The sequence below is a fragment of the Geospiza fortis genome, unplaced genomic scaffold (genome assembly GCF_000277835.1).
Source record: "Geospiza fortis unplaced genomic scaffold, GeoFor_1.0 scaffold424, whole genome shotgun sequence".
In the NCBI taxonomy this organism is placed as follows: Eukaryota; Metazoa; Chordata; class Aves; order Passeriformes; family Thraupidae; genus Geospiza; species Geospiza fortis.
In genome coordinates, this window is record NW_005054354.1 from 2,699,535 (window position 1) to 2,715,446 (window position 15,912).

The window sequence follows — 15,912 nt, forward strand, 5'->3', positions numbered from 1 at the left end:
CAGGGGCAGCCGCAGCTGGGCAGGGTCGGGAGCTGCCGGGGGAGGCAAGGGGAGAAAACGGGCGCCATGATCTCGGCGCCAGGGAAGACTCCGCGGGCAGGGCGTCCCCGAAGAGCTGGCGAAAAGAAAAGCAGGATCAGGCCTGGGCTTCTCCTTTCCGAATAGTGCCGGGGCTGTGCTGAGAGGAGCGGGAAACGAGCGAGAGGGGAGCAACTCATGCCTGCCTTTGTAACTGCGTCAGTACAAGATGGCGCAGGGTGTCCCTGGAGAGGGAAGGGAGTTGCACGTCCGCCGGAGGTCATGTGACCGCGTTGCATTCCTGTGGGGTTTGGCTGCGGACCAAGCTGGCTTAGGCGGCGGCGGCGGCTGCCCGGGAGAGCCCGGGCTTCCCTCCCCCTCCTCCTGCACAACGTCGTCGGTCCCGCGCTGGTTCCCTTCCCCCATCAGCCTTATGCACGAGGGTGTAGCTGCTACCGAGGAAGGTTCTCGCTTCTCTCTTTACTCTCCACCCACCTCCAGGGTGTAGCTGCTCTTGGGGGAAGCTTTCCATTCAGCCCCCTCTCTGCGCAAGGCTTTACCGTCCGCCAGGGAAAGTTCCCCCTGGGTGCCTGCTGGCTCCGCCCGAGCGTGAGAGCGGGGTGCGCTCACGGCAGTGCCGCCCGCTCGGTGCGGAGGCACTCTGCTCTGAGTTAAGTTGCAGGGGGTTATGGAGTGGTTCTTACTGGAACAGTCGTTTTAAGTGATGTCTAAATGACCTCATTAAAGCCGCTGAGGAAAACGTACAGGCTGTGCGAAGTTGTTCTGACGAGGAGGTCTTGGCTGTTCTAGTGTTGCTCTGCTGGGGGTACGGGTGGGGTGGCCAAGGGAATATCTCTCAGCTGTTTATGACTTTATTCTGTTTGAACAGGAAAAGTGGATCGCTGTTCTTTGTGTGCTGTTGAATCCTATTGAAGGAGTTGAGCAGCTTTCTGTGGAGGGATAGGTGTATTCCAAAGTCAGGCCGCAAATGGCCTGCATCTTTAACACGGGAATTGATGTATATAAGTGGAAATGAAAGATATGGTCTGCAAATATTGTGAGGACTCCCCATGGTTTACTTTGAGGTCCATAGGCAAATGAACTTGTTACATAGGCCTGGAAGGTTGGCAAATACATTTTTCCGGATCTTTTTAAAAAAAATTTCACTGTTCGCTGGGTGGGAAGTGAAAAATGTATGTTTTCCAATCCTAACTCTTTTCTTTAAGGAATGCATTTCTGTTTGGTTGAGCTTCTCATATTTTCAAAGCAATTCAGCGCTAGTTCCCGTGTCTTGTTTTTCTTCTGGATTTTTTTTCTTTTTACCTCCACAGTGGCAACCTGAATGGGCATAAAGCTTGACTAGTCCACAAATGTGCTGTTTGAGAACTGGAATGAAAGTAACTGAGTGTATGACTAATAGAGAAGATTTCTGTATAATAGCTGCTCTTTAATATGTGTTACATAAGTAATATGGTGAGGTGGAGTTCAGTTATATAAGAACTGACTGGGGACTTGGGAGCTGCTGTAAGTAGTTCATATTGGTCGCATATATAGCCTGCAGGGCATCCCTGTGTTGTGGGGGGAGGGGTAGAAAAACAGGATTGGAAGCATCTAACTGCACTACATTTTTCCTTTGTAGGTTTATTGAGGATACCACGAAAGAAAGGGAGAAGGCAGTAATTAGGAATGACAGAGTGTGAAGCTTTCAAATGTCTGTAGTCTCATTTGAGCTTAGGTTTTAGGATGTAAGCTCTGTTTTCTAAGAGAGCAATCTCCCCTCTTTTGAGTGTCAGAAGGTGGCTGCCAGCTGAGCGTTGTGCCAGCTGACTTCTGTGTGGACTATAAAGAGCAAGATTCTTGAGTCCTAGAGATTGTGAGGCTGTGCATATTTTTTTGTTAGAAAAAAAAAGCTTACTGGAAATGGTGTTAGGAGGAGGCAGTTGGTTTGTTGATCAAACATTAAAATGACTGGATTACTGATTCTTCTTGTGTAGGCATCATATGACACAAGGTAAATACTCCTTTGTGATGGAAGCTTCCAGAGAGGCTTTCAGTGTACAGTGATTCTTTTAACACAGCACTGATTTATGTGGGACTTGACATTGTGAATACTTCGTTGCAGATGTGTTTAAGGGAGAACATTAATTTCAACTAAAGATGAGGGGAAAAAACATTTTATTGATATTTGCATTTAGGCATGTGATTTGTAATTATGAAACAGTAATTGCCTGCCTCACTGTGTAAGAATTGTTTGAATGTTTATGTTTATAAACAGAATAGTTTATACAGCTAGAATTTCAATTCTTAAAGCAGCCTTTTAGGTAACTCACTCTGATAACAGATTTTGCTTGAAAACCAAGAAATTAATTATTTTAGAAGCTCTCTGTGTAAGTCGCAGCTTATTGCAGCAGTACTTGAATGGAGGTGTGTCTGTGCTTTTATGAAGCTACAGAAATGAAGGCAAGTTTTAATGAGCTGGTAGTAATTTCTTGTTTGTTTCAAGGTTGTTTTTATTAGGAGTTCTTAGGAAAGCAGTTATCTTGGAGGAATCAGTAGCTCTGGTAGTGTTGCAGTGCAGTCTCAAAACAATGTCATCTACATTCTGAATTATTTGTGCTGCAGGAGATGAGTAAAAACAAAATGTGTGTATTTTTTGAGACAGAGCATTTGCTCTATGGCCATTCTGATGCAAGCTGTTTTAATCTTGAAGGGAAGAAAAGAGCTGTAGGAGACTGGGTAAAAAATGGTATGTAGTTTACATTTGCGGTAGCTTACCAGGGAAACGAACAATATCTACAGCACTTCAATTTGTTCCTTAAGGAGGATACTTCAGTGGGCTGGATGCTCTCCAGCAGTTAGACCTGTGGCTCTAACTTGCCGTAGTAGCCTGTCTGTGCATGCATGTGTGGTCTGAGCCCTTGCTAAGACCTGTTATTTAAACAGTTGTTTACCTTTAGCCATACAAAGGGACTGACAGGAGTTCAAGGGTATTTAGGGGAGAAAGGAGAGAGATACTAACAGTGTAATAGATCCAGCTATGCATTAATGTCATAGTTGAGACAGTTAAAAGTGCTCATGCTGAAAGATGATCCTGCACTTTTTCAGCTGTTCATTCTTGCTTCTGCAAGTGATCATGGGAGGAATAGAAGTGAAGAATGGATGAAACATAAGCCTAATAGTAATGGATGGTTTTCTAATGTGACTCTTCATTGTGTGGCTTGACAAACATTCCTGTTTGAACAGGAGCAGAACGAAGCACCTGGTGGGAAAATGGAAATATGAAGGTTTTAATTGTTAGTGAAGTTAGGTATGCTTTTTCTCAGGAAAGCTGCAGTTATTAAGGAGTTTTGAGGGGCACCTATTAAAGGTTTTTGGCTAGTGTAACTAGAATCACTGAGACAGGCACTCTTAAAAAAATAATTCTAAACTTTGAGTTTCATTGCTAGATTGACCTTCAGTTGTGGGTAGCAAGAGCGCTTGAGCTTCACTAGATTGGTAGCCTGTAAAATTAAGTGAAGTGTTATTCTCAACTACAGGCTAGTTAAGTGTTCATAGGATTTTAGATTTAAGTTTATTTTGTTGGAACAGGGTAAAACTTGAAATAAGCTTACTTCATGCAGAAGTGGCTGATAATCTAATAGCTGGGATATTCAGTGAAGAATTATTCCTACAGGATGAGTTCTTAGCTAATCATAAAAAGTGATGCCTGTGGGTCGCAGTAGTCATGAATTTGGCTGGTAGTGACTAGCCAAATGAATTTGCATTATTTGCATAAGGAAAAGGAGTTCCAGTGACTGACAACTGAGCAGTTTATCCACCTGGATTTGGACAGACTGTGTTCAGTGCTCAAACAGCAGCAGGATAAGAACTTCTTTGCGCACTGCTTTAGGCTTTGTGTTACAATGAATCTTTCTGAAAAAGTTGAGATTAGTAAGGTTTTGCTTTAGCAGGAAAACAGGTTATTGGCTGGTTCTACAATTCTTAAGAGTTGAGTTCCTCGCTTAAAGAAGCAACCTTAAAGCTGTTATGTGGCCTCCTAATCCTGGAATTAGTGGGAATTTGTACCAGGTTCACTGCTGTGACCTCTGTGTAGTGAAGTGGGGCATTGGTTTGTTTTCTCCTTCCAGCATGACCTTGTTACTTGAAGTAGAGTCTTTCTGATGAACTACTAGTTGCTTTGGAGAGCAGTATTAAGGTCCAAGTAGCTACTTTCATAAGTGAGGTCGTGCTCAGACAATGATTATAATGCAGCACTAGCCCTGAAATGCTGTCAGTAGCAGTTCTTTGATGAAAATAACCAGTGATTGAATGGCTCATGAGCAGTTAATGCAATATGGTGCTTTTTGAGGATCTTTAGGAAGAAAATGGGAGACAATACTGACAGTTTGGAGACTGGGACTGTGCCAGAGTTGGGAAGTTACTGAACTGGAGACTCTAGCATCCCATAAGTACAGCTGAAGGTGGTTCTGTCACAGAAGGCAAGAGTTTGTGTTCCTTGTAAGCTCAGAAACCAAGCAAATCTTAGCTGTTGGGTTTTTGTGCTTGTGTGTTGGAGAAAAGAAACTGTACTGAAACTTCTTACTGTGACTGCTCCCTCTCTGAGCTTGTTAATGTGACATGGTCATGCAGTAGATGTTACTCAAAAGTAGAAATGCAGCAGTATATCATGTCTCTTCAAAGGTTTAGCTTGTGAAGACTGCTGCAGTCCTACTCAGTGTGGTCTGTTAAGATGCAAAACAGAAATACTCAACAGGCTGAAGGAGCTGGAGCTTTTCAACACAGAAAAGAGAAGGCTCGTTATGGAGGGAGGCCTCATTATGGCCTTCCTGTGTTTAAATGTGGCTTATGAAAAACAGAGTGACTTTTTCCATGGGCAGGTAGTGGTAGGAGATGGGTTTAAACTAAAAGATGAGTGATCTGTCTTGGATGTTAGGAAGGGGTGCTTAGAGGATAGTGAGGCATTAGAATAGGTTGTCCAGAGAAGTTCTGGATGTCCCATTTCTGAAAGTGCTCAGGGGCACATTGGATCGGGCCCGGAACAGCCTGGTCCAGTAGAGTTGTCCATGCTCATGGTAGGGGCTGGGAACTTGATGATTGTGGAAGTGCCTTCCAACCCAAACCGTTCTATGGTGTCTGACAGCAGCAAGGTGCACTAAGAATGGAGACCTTTTTGACATTGAGTACCACTGACTATAGTAATGGATTTGTTTCCAGCAAGCTTCAGTAGATGGGTGAATAGTGAATAATTTCTTTTGGTATTTTATTGACAGAAGTTAGTATCTTTCTATCCAGTTGGCTGTTGTATATGGATTTGTGATAGCTGTTTGATCCAGTGCTAATGCAGCTGCTATAGATGAATCAAATACAAGTCCAAAACTAGCTTGTGTGGCAGATAGGAGGTTCTCAGATTAGAACTAGTGTGGAGGGCACAAGAACTTAAGCTGAAGAGGTGGCTGGGAGACAAGCATTAGCATCCAGTTCTTGTGCTAAACTCCCTCCTTCCACATTCCTGCCTTTATTAGCAGGTTAGTCATGACACAGGACTGTCATATGATTCCCCGAATTTTAGTGAAGTAAGGTAAAAAAAATTGGGGGTACAGAACTGTGCCACTTTATTAATGCAGATGAAACAATCCCTCAAAGAGACTGTGGCTGGTCATGATACTGAGATAGTAATTTAATCTCTAGTCCAAGAAGTGCTTTACTAGCTGTATTCCCTGCTACGTGCTAGGCGATGGTTGTGCTGCTTCATTTTGGGCCGCTGTGCTTGTGGCCCAGTTTGTCAGGCTGATGATAGATTGTGCAGTGTGGTCTTTTTTGTTGAGCCAGGGTAAGCTGGCTATCTCAAATTCCATCCAGAACAACTATTGGTTTTCTAATTAGAGATTTATTAAATAGTACTGAATGTCATTGTCACAAATATCCTGATTTAGAAGACTACTCTTCATAAAACAAAACTATTGCTTTTATCAGAGTGGTGCTACTTCAAATTCATCTTCAAAGCTGTGCTCCATTACCCCAGCATACATATGCTGGAACAAGCTCATAGGCTTATAAAGGCATGCTGGGCAGTTGTCAGATCCTATTTTTAAACTGTTTCTGAGAAACACTTCTGCTTCCCTATCTCTGTCATAGTCATAGGAAAGACTATGCAGGAGCCATAATGTCTGGGCTCAGCTAACAGTAATTTTTGAACTTGAGTGTCTCCTCTTCAGTGACAGTAAAATTGAACTGCCCTGATTGCTGTTGCAGATGGGAGATGATGGTTCACTAGGAAATAGTGGTAGTGGGCTATTGACTCCTTGACTCTAGTACAAACAATAAAAGACTGTACAGGTATCTTCACTCCTGTGACCAGGGACAGGGCTTGAGGAAATTCCATCAAGCTGAGGCAGGGGAAGTGTAGGTTGGATATCAGGAAAAAGTTTTTTACCCAGAGAGTGGCTGAGCACTAGAATGGGCTCCCCCAGGAAGTGGTCACAGCACCAGCCTGAGTTTGGGAAGTGTTTGGACAGTGCTCTCAGGCACATGGGGTGGTTCTTAGGGTGTCCTGCATGTGGCCAGGAGTTGGACTACATGATCCTGATGGATCCCTCCCAACTTGGCATCTTAAAAGATTGTAGATCTATGGTGGTTGACAGCCTAGCCAAACTTTAATGGGAGTCCTGCTGCCTAGTATCAGAGCACCTGCTTTGCTGTGTTCCAGAGAGTGCAAGAAGAGAGCTTTAAATGGTATCTCTCCTGGTGAATCTTGAACATAGCAGGTTTGCTTAATCTGCTACTGATTTGTAGTAGCCCACTTACTATAATTGTGTGACACTACTGTATGCCACCTTTACATTTTCACTAACATTGGAAAACTGCATAAAAATGCAACTGGGTTCTGTAGGCAACTAGTATTTTAAAGCTTTTTTTTTTTCCCTGTGTCTAACATTGCCTGCTTTAGTCTAGGCCTGAAGTACTGACACTAAATATAGGTGTTCACATACTCCTATGCTGGAGAGGGAATCCCAGAATTGAAGGACTACTTCAGAGAATATGTATTATGTGGTTTGGGTCAAAAAATGAAGAATACCAATCAAGCATTTAGACTTGATTTTGTTTGTTTCTTAAAACTGGCAGGCAGGATATTTCAAACTAGAGAAACTACTATGAACAGGAAGAAAAAAATCATGCTCCTATAAAATGAATTATACAGAGCAAATTAACATACTGAGTTCTTTGTGTCTTAGAACTCTTTCAAGACACTTGTGGGACCCTGCAATTGCTAGTGTAGACCTAGTTGATGGGAGGGAATCATAATTTCAAAGTATTATTAGGACCGATGCCTGGGGGCTGTAGCCAAGACTACTCTACATCTAGAAGTTGACAGTGCAGGGTCTTCTGATTTCTTTTTTTCTAGAATAGGCAAGCCCTTTTTCCACACTTCTCACAGATTGTGTGCTACAAATATTAGTGGCCTTACAAGTGCAGCTGTTAGTTAAATTAGTTTGTCTTGTCTTCTGTTTCAGTGGTCTGACTACTTAATAATCCCCTTTAAATAAATTGAAGTAGTTAACAGAAACCAAGGAGTGTGTCTGTAGATGCTGCATTAAGCTTAGATTTTTTTCCTGTAGCCCACCTATATATTGAACAAAGTGTCTTGCTCTGGCTGCTTTTTCTTTTTGCTTGAATAGCATTGAGCAAGATTTATGTACTGATTGCACTCAGTAAAAGCAAGCTCTAAGTTCTGTTTTGGATGTGTGTATTAATATGTGTAGAACATCTCTTGCATCTTTTTAGAAGGAGCAGGTTGCAGTCTTGGATCACATTTCAGATCTGAAGCCTTTAAGGGATATCTGAAGTAACAGTTTATGTAGTGGGGTTTTCTTACATGGTGCAAGAACGAGTATTGTTTTAGTATTGGTATTATCCTTCTGCATCACCAGTCCCTACTATAGAAACAGATCAGCAAAGAGCAAAAACTGAACTGGGTGTCCAAAAACAGCAGGTCCAGTAGACCTTGTTTTTCTTAGTGTGTTTCTAAGATTCTTGGTTGAATCTGAATTTTGGATGTGCCCAGTTGACACCAGAGTGAAGGAGAGGGTTTTTTTACTATTAAGAAACACTTCCACTGTAGTTCATAAGCTGAAATATTGCTGTTTGTCATATCATAAATAAAGATGAGATGTTTCATTAAGTTCATTTGCTTTTCTGTTATGTGAGTCTCATGTAAGCGTTTATTTTAATATGTATTTGAGTCCCATTAAGCAGTAGCATGTCTGACACGTGATACCTTTTTGGAGCTCCTTTGGCTTTGATTCTCAACTGGAAATGTTTGAATGGGGATTTCTGGTCTTCTGGCTGTTCCAATGAAAAATAAGAATTGAACGTATTCTTCTGTAAATAGCGAGTATATATGCAGTATATACCCAAGGTCCATTTAGCCTGTTTAGCTGTTTCTCAGCACCAGTGAAAGTGTGAAATACCAGTGTATGTGAATGACTGTGCTTAGGATTGCAGATTGCCAAAGGGAGGATGATGGAGGCCTCTACCAGTAACTGCAGCTCTTTAGAGGGGTGGGTAGAACCAAAAGTGTATTCCTGATGTTAACCAGAGAACAGTTGCTAAAACAGTATTGTTATCAGCATTTGTAGGTTCTCTAAGCTGTCGTTCACTTAGTATTTAAAAAAAGGGAACTGAAAAAAACTCGAATATGTCATCAGTGGAGGGGTTGCCCCTAACTGCAGCAACAAGATAGACTGTAAGAAGGGAACCTGACTGAAATCCGTCTGTCTTTGTTGGAAAATAAGCAGGCCTAGCGTGTAGTTCTTGAACAGTGTACAACTTTCAAGCAGCTCAAGGCTATGTATGTTTGTAATCTACTGATCATAGAAATTCTGAAAACAGAGGCATTGTATGCAACTATGGAATTCTGAAAGATCAGTTTAGAGGGGATCTGCATGTAAGTAACATTTCAAACAGTTATGCTACATCCTACATCACATGATTCCTAGCTGTTGTGCAGCAGGAAAGCTTAGCCTTTTTCCATTCATCCTCTGGAGCTTGTGGAGGGAAACACAGATTTGGCTTGTATTTAACTATAACTTCCTTCCCTTTGGGAACTCGCGTCTGAACTACTGCGGATTTCTGGCCATGTGGTATACTTTGATTTCCTGCCCATATGTGAAATTTGAGTAAGCTTTGGTGTCTCAGGGTGGAGAGGGTGATGGGAGACTTCTTTCTGTGGAAGTAGAAAGTCATTCCATAATTGTCTCCTTCCCCAGCTTTCTGCATGTGTACGACTAGGTACACTCTGTATGTCATGGTCAGCTAGTAATATCTATGAGCTGACAGTATAGCATGTAAGAGTTAAGCTTTCCTATTTTCAAACTTAAGGACTCTTTCAAAACTTCAGGTAGTTTTGCTGTATCTGAATGAAATTGTTATTTCTGATTTTCAAAAGAAAATGCTAGACTGAAGGCTAGTTCAGAGAATGGCAGTTTTACACCTAAGTTTTCACCTGCCAAACAGACTGCCTAAATCAGCTTGCAGGTTTTCCATGCAGTGAACAGATTGTGAGAAGTACATCAAGAAATCATGGAAACTGGCTGAAGAATGAGGGATTGCAGTACAGAAAGGAAGGCGCTTATCTTTAACTAGATATGCATTTTACTTTGAATCCAGTTTTGGAACTAGATGTTCATGCCTAGTCTTCTTTTGTAGCTTTTTGAAAGGGGAGAATTACTAACAACCAAATCAGTCACCTTTTTAAATGCAGGAGAACTAGGGTAAGGAAGCCTGTGAGCATGCATGCCTCCCAAATCCTGCAAATGTTCTTTCACTTAAATTGTTCTGAATAGCACAATCAGTCTTGTGTTTTACAATGCTCAATTGCTATGAATTTAATTTCCGTGTTTATAGATAATGTTTTCTACCTATGTTGTAATGTATGCAGTGTTTCTCCTGTCAATTTTCTCATGGTGTTTAGCTTCATTTTTTTTCCACAACATTGTACTCAACTTTATTATTGAGGTGTTTATTTCCTTTGCTTTCTAATGTGAAAGAGAAATGTTGCTAAACCTGCAGATTTTTCAAGACAGAGCAAGAGGTGCTTGAAGAGGGGAAGCTAGTGCTCAAGTTCACAAATCAAAATAGGCTTGTAGTTACAGCTTAACTGACAGGTAGGAAAAAAGATGTAGTTTAAGAGCACAGCTGGCAACAGGCTCACGCATACCTTCAGAAAAGTAAGCTTTTCTGCCACAATGTCCAGATATGTTTGGATAATGATAAAAAGATACTGGGCAAAATGCGAGAGTTCTCTGACTGTTTGCCCAGAGTATAAATATTTCAGGCTTTGAGTGCTTGTGTGGCATAAATGTTGCAGTAGGACTGTCTCAGTTATTTTTAGGTTGGGGGAGCAGGAAGAGTACTTGCTTCCTGTCTTCCCCTCCCCCAGGAACCTTGGGTACGTTAATGAGGAGAAGAAATATAGCAACCCCTGAGTTGGTTTACCAGTTCCTATTGAACAAGGTCAGTACATTTCCTGACCTGCTTTGTGGAAGGAATAGTACAGCCACTTAGACAGTATTCTCCCTTTTGAACCAACACAAAGACATTGAGAGAGTTTCAACTGAAACAAGTCCACAGTTTACTTGATAGCTGCATATGAATAGTCTCCAAAACAACTACTAAAGCTTATAACTAGAATTAGTCCTCTAGTTGCTGTTATGTGAGCTTTGGTGCCATGCACAGGCATGGCTAACTTGAGAAATCAGTGAAACTGAATACTCCAGTTCTTCTTTGCTATTGTAACATTAATATATTTAGACAATAACCATTAATATCTTCGTATCAGCTGTTGTTTCTCTTCTCCATAGCTACAAATTCATCCTACTTGTAGGTGTTGGTATATATCCATGCTATAAAACAAAGAAATGTGATTACTTGGTAACAGTACTTGTTCAGTTCAAGATACACCAGACTGCTTCACTTGGCAGTTCAGGGGTTCTTTGTTACTTTGATCCAGAGGCAAAAAAAAAAAAAAGCCATAGCAGTGCCTTGGATGTTTTTCCTAACAGGGAGCGGCAGAAAATGCATTTGGTCCTGGTTACTGTAAAAATTGTGTAAGACAATATAATTGCTTCTTTTCCTGTTGCATGAGTATTGGCAGCAGTACTCAGGTGTTAACTTTGGGAGAAAAAGTGTCTGGGCCTATTGTATGAATCTCGTTTGCCATCAGTGTGCACATACGCTTTGTAAGTGATCACTCTTCCTGACAAAAACCAGTCTGCAGCAATCCACCTAGAAGTACAGAGCTTCTTGGCACTGTGCAGCGTGTGCAGAGCAGGCTTAGAATCACTCAGGCAAGAAGCAGAAAAATACTAGCTTTGGCATGCAGAAGTGTCCCCATGTGTGGAGCCAGGATAGAAACACCAGGCTTGTCCTAGCATGCTCCTCCAGCAGCTACACAGAAATGTAGCTACACTACTATGCAGAGCTGTGCTTTTTTTCAGACTTCTGTGTGTTTTCCACTTATTTAGCAATGGTGGTTATGCTGTCTTTGGGGATATTGGTTTGCAGTTAGGTCTAGGGTTTTGTTTCATTTAAAGTTAAGATGTTAGAAAACTGAGCAGTTCTTGCTGCTTCCTTTGGTGTTATTAGCTGCTGTGGGAAACAAACTGTGTATGAGAGGGAACAAGCTGAGAATGCAATTTTCAATATCTTGAATTCTGGAGAAAATAGAGTGCTTACAGAGACTTGCAACCTCTTGCATCACTAATTAGGCACAAGCAGTCAAATCTTAATCTGATGTCTGAATTATGCTTAGTTAAGAAGCTATAGCAGAGTATGTTTACTTGACTAGTGAGAAAGTTAAGCAATTCCAGTTGGCTTCAAATATATTTTTAATTTGCTGATGAAAAATCAAGAATTTTGATGCTAGTTATACTTTTTTGTCAGTAGTTCTATGGACCTGTGCAGTTTGCTCTGCAGGGGATTCCCATTTTCTAACAGTTTTATTCCATACAAAATGAATAATAAACTAAAAATTTTGTCAACACTTAGCTAGTTAAATATTGGTAGGAGTATCCCTATCAAAAGATGAAAAGGAGCCTTTGTTGTTAAACAGTATATAAATATAAGCTGAAGTGGTGAATTGCATGAAAGATGGGCATAACTCAATATCCACTGCTTTCAGACAGGAGGGTCTGCACAGTGCAGCCAAGTTCTTTGTGGGTATTGAACAGTCTGAACATAAGGAGGGCTGGTGCCTTCTCCTGTTGTTCTTGATGAAGTTGTAGATAGTAGAATTGAGGCTGCAAGGTAAATCACATTCCAGTTCTTGGTTTGATTCTTTAGAATAAAGCCTTTTGATGCTTATTTGAGAGCTCACCAAAAACCTTGTCCAAGTTGTGAACCTTTCATGGGAAGAGTGTGTGGGGAGTGAGGAGGGGGGTGTGGTTTTAAGGAGCTTGTGTTTCAAAATAAGCCTTTCACAATTCCTGCTTCTGGTCAGATTGTACGTACTTCACATGTGTGAGACATGTGACTTAGCAAGGTATGATGTAGCCTGTTGGCATGTATCCTCTGGAGGCTGAGAATAACATTATCTAGATTTAGAAGACTGGGGTAACTTCTTCATAGGATGGTCACCGTGAGCTGCTCTAACCTGTGCATGAACATGTATTACTGGTAGTTACTTCTAACTGCACCAACATCTGAGAAGAAATGAAAGAAGAAAACACGTGTTTACAACTTTTTGATGGTGTTGAAGAATCAATAATAGGATGCAAGTGGTAGATTGATATATAATACACACAGTAAGGCTAAAGGGAGTGCATTAAGATGAAATTAGGGATTTCCAGTTAGGAAGATGGAACTGAAAGCTAGAGGAAAGGGGCTAGGGAAATGGGTGAAATGAGATGATATCAAGAAGAAAAGTGTGGTGAGCTAATCCAGGAGTAAGAGAAGTGCCTGTGGTGAAGGGAGCCATTTTTAGAAATAGTGAAGGAACAGGAAGCCTTGCATGAGAACCTGCTGAAAGTTAATGTCTGTTAGCTAATGATACAGATGTCAGCTAATGATGTCATCAGGGAGTCAGTGCAAAGTCTGGAATCATGGGATGGCCAAAAACAGTACTGAGACAGCTGATGGGGTTTACAGCTTGTCCTGTGGGCTGGAGGAGGAGTCATGGACCTGTGGTAGGTGGTTGGAAAAAAGATTGTAACTACTTGGGTAGTAACCCATCTTAGTAATGAGTGATTAGCAGTAGGGCCATATTCATCAAGGTGACTGGAGTTCAACTCAGCCTTGAAACACAGCCTCTTAATGTACCTGAACTAGGAACTGTTATGTTGGGGCAGTTGTGGATGCCAGAGGCAATCATGGCTTGAGATGTTCTCTTTAGTTGCCCTTTACTAGTCCTATGGGCTGTTCTGATAGCACAGTGTAGTGCTCCGTCACCTCAGTTGCTGATCATTTGTGTGACTATGCTGTGAACAAAGGACTGATGTGTTTAATAAGGAGACCACGTCTTCCTACTCTTATATTCAGTTTTTGAGTTGGGACTGACTGTGGACCTAAGATTAGTCAAAATAGAGTCCTGGAGGGACTGTGTTTCACATAATGCAAAATCTCTGCCCATACTGCTGCAGAAACACCCTTCTCCTTTTTTCACTGTTTAATCATGTGAGTGGATTTCCAGATCACATCAGTGCTTTGTGTCAGGGGCACAGTTAACTAGAAACTGTTGGCTTGAAGAAAAGGCAGAGATGGGGCAAAGTCTTGTTCAAGGCATATTGTTAAATATTACCACGAGACACTCTCAGCTGTATTTCATTATTTTGTCACAATTTAACGAAAATATTCCTGTAGGAAATGAATACTGATAACATGACAAGAAATAAATTAGGCAACAGTGTGCAGCCTATAATTACAAGCCATATAAAACAAGGGCGTCCAGTGGCCCAGGCAGTCTGTTCTGACTTTTCTCAACTTTCCCCTGTTTTCATAATGCTGCAAAACAACAGGAATGAGTAGAACTGGATTTTCTGCAAGTGTGTGTCTTCTGAGCGTCAAACATTTTTCATTTCACGGATTAAACCAATGCAATAAAATGAGCTTAATGACAGAGTAAGTCCTGCTTTTTCATAGGCCTTTTTCTCCTACCCTCCCCTTGCCTTTCCACGGTAACTCTGGAACCTCATGAGTTACTAGTAATGCTGGCAGAGGCTAATGTTTACAACTCAGTCTGTTTTTTGAATACAGGCTTCAGTCTTCTCTAGCAAATTGAAACCAGATGGGAACGGCAGGGAGCAGAATGGAATTTATTTCTCTTATGTGGTTTGTGATGTTAACAAAACTCTTTGGATATTTTTATTATTTTGCCTAGAAAATGGTTTGTGCCTTCTTTCTGTCCAGTCTCTGTAATGTGTAAGCCTACAGCACTTAACCCCGCACACTGAAAGCCTTCACTGAGATGTGTTGCTTTACTTCCATTGCAGTGACAGACTGGGGTATAATCCTATAACATTTTTTGTAGGGTGTTTTGGGGTTTTTTTCCAAGTAAAATGATCAAAACTAGTTCATCCATGCAGAAATTTTTTTCTGCTGTTCTTGCACAGCTGATGGAAGTGAAATGCAATTGTTTTGCAACATTTAACAAGTCTTTCTCTTTTCTCCAGCTACCCTAGGTGAAAGTACACTAAAGGAAGACTGCTGAAATCTGAAGAGGGAGACAGGCTCAATCACTCAAACTACAGTAGTTCCAGAATCTGTAATGTAGACAGGATAAGGATTTTTTCTGTGCAGTTAATGCTGTGCTTTTTTTGCTGGTTTCTCAGGAGAAAAGACTCAACATGTTGAATCACAGAGATGTTACTTCCTGCTGGGTTTTGGGATTTCCTTGCAACTCTCCCGTCCATGGCTGCAGGAGCTGTTTTTGCATAGTGCATGTTCTAAGGCAGGAACTTGCTGGAGATGAAGACAGAAGCCAACCAGTTCTGTGCTGAATGTAATAGTTTCTGACTCAAATTGTGTGGTAATTGTCAGAATGTCATAGGGTGTTGTAGGAACTGCTGTGTTGAACATGGCTGAGGATTTATTCTTTCATAATTTGCCTAAATGAGTATAAGATGCTAATCTCAATTAACATATGAAAGTGGAGGAGAAAGATTTCTTGATGTTGTCTAGCCACTTGAAACCTGATTGTGTGCAAAAATAAACTTCAGTATGCTGAAGTAGTCATGGGGTTTTTTCCCCACTTGCTCAATCTTAACTCCCATTCTTTCTGATTTCCCACACAAAGAAAGAGCAGCTACTTGCTATAGCTTCAAAAATATCAACAAAATACTGTGAGCACTGGAAATATGATAGAGTTTCAAATTACTATCAGCTTCACTAGGAATTAAAAGCATGTAATCCTGGAAGTTATGGTAGTGAATTGATATCAAGTATTTTGACCTACATACCTGCTTCATACAGCTTGCTTTCCTCATAGAAGAGAAGTATTCCAGCAGCTTGTTACAGGACTGAGTTTCAATGTCAAGCATAAGAAAACTTTAAGAGAATTCATATGAACTCTACTTCTTCAGCAATTGTTTTTGATAAACCAGATCTTGCAGCTCCAAGAGGCAAACAGGAAGGGGATGAAGGGATGGTAGTTAGCTTTTTAGACAGATCAACTCCAGTTGGAGTTAAGCTCTCCGAATGCGGAATAGTGTCAAACAGTGCAACACTCCGGTATCCTTTTTCTTCAAAAATGGCTTCATATATGCTGTCTTTTTACCCTGCAATGCTAGAGGAGAGTTCTGGATGAAGCCATTTCTCTTTTGTGTTTTAACCTCTGCTGTACATTGTCCAGTCCTTGTTCAGCAAACTGTTCCATTTGGTGGACTGTCCTCTGGTGCTGTTTGG

General features: G+C 41.3%; 1 long non-coding RNA gene across 1 annotated transcript in view; it reads left to right on the plus strand.

Annotated features, from left to right (window-relative positions):
- LOC115948161 overlaps positions 1 to 15,898 on the plus strand; it is a 16,382-nt gene extending 484 nt beyond the window's left edge. Inside the window, exon 3 of the long non-coding RNA XR_004082012.1 lies at positions 14,841 to 15,898. This is a non-coding gene — a long non-coding RNA (uncharacterized LOC115948161). The remainder of the gene's footprint in view (positions 1 to 14,840) is intronic.
- The last annotated feature ends 14 nt before the right edge of the window (positions 15,899 to 15,912 follow it).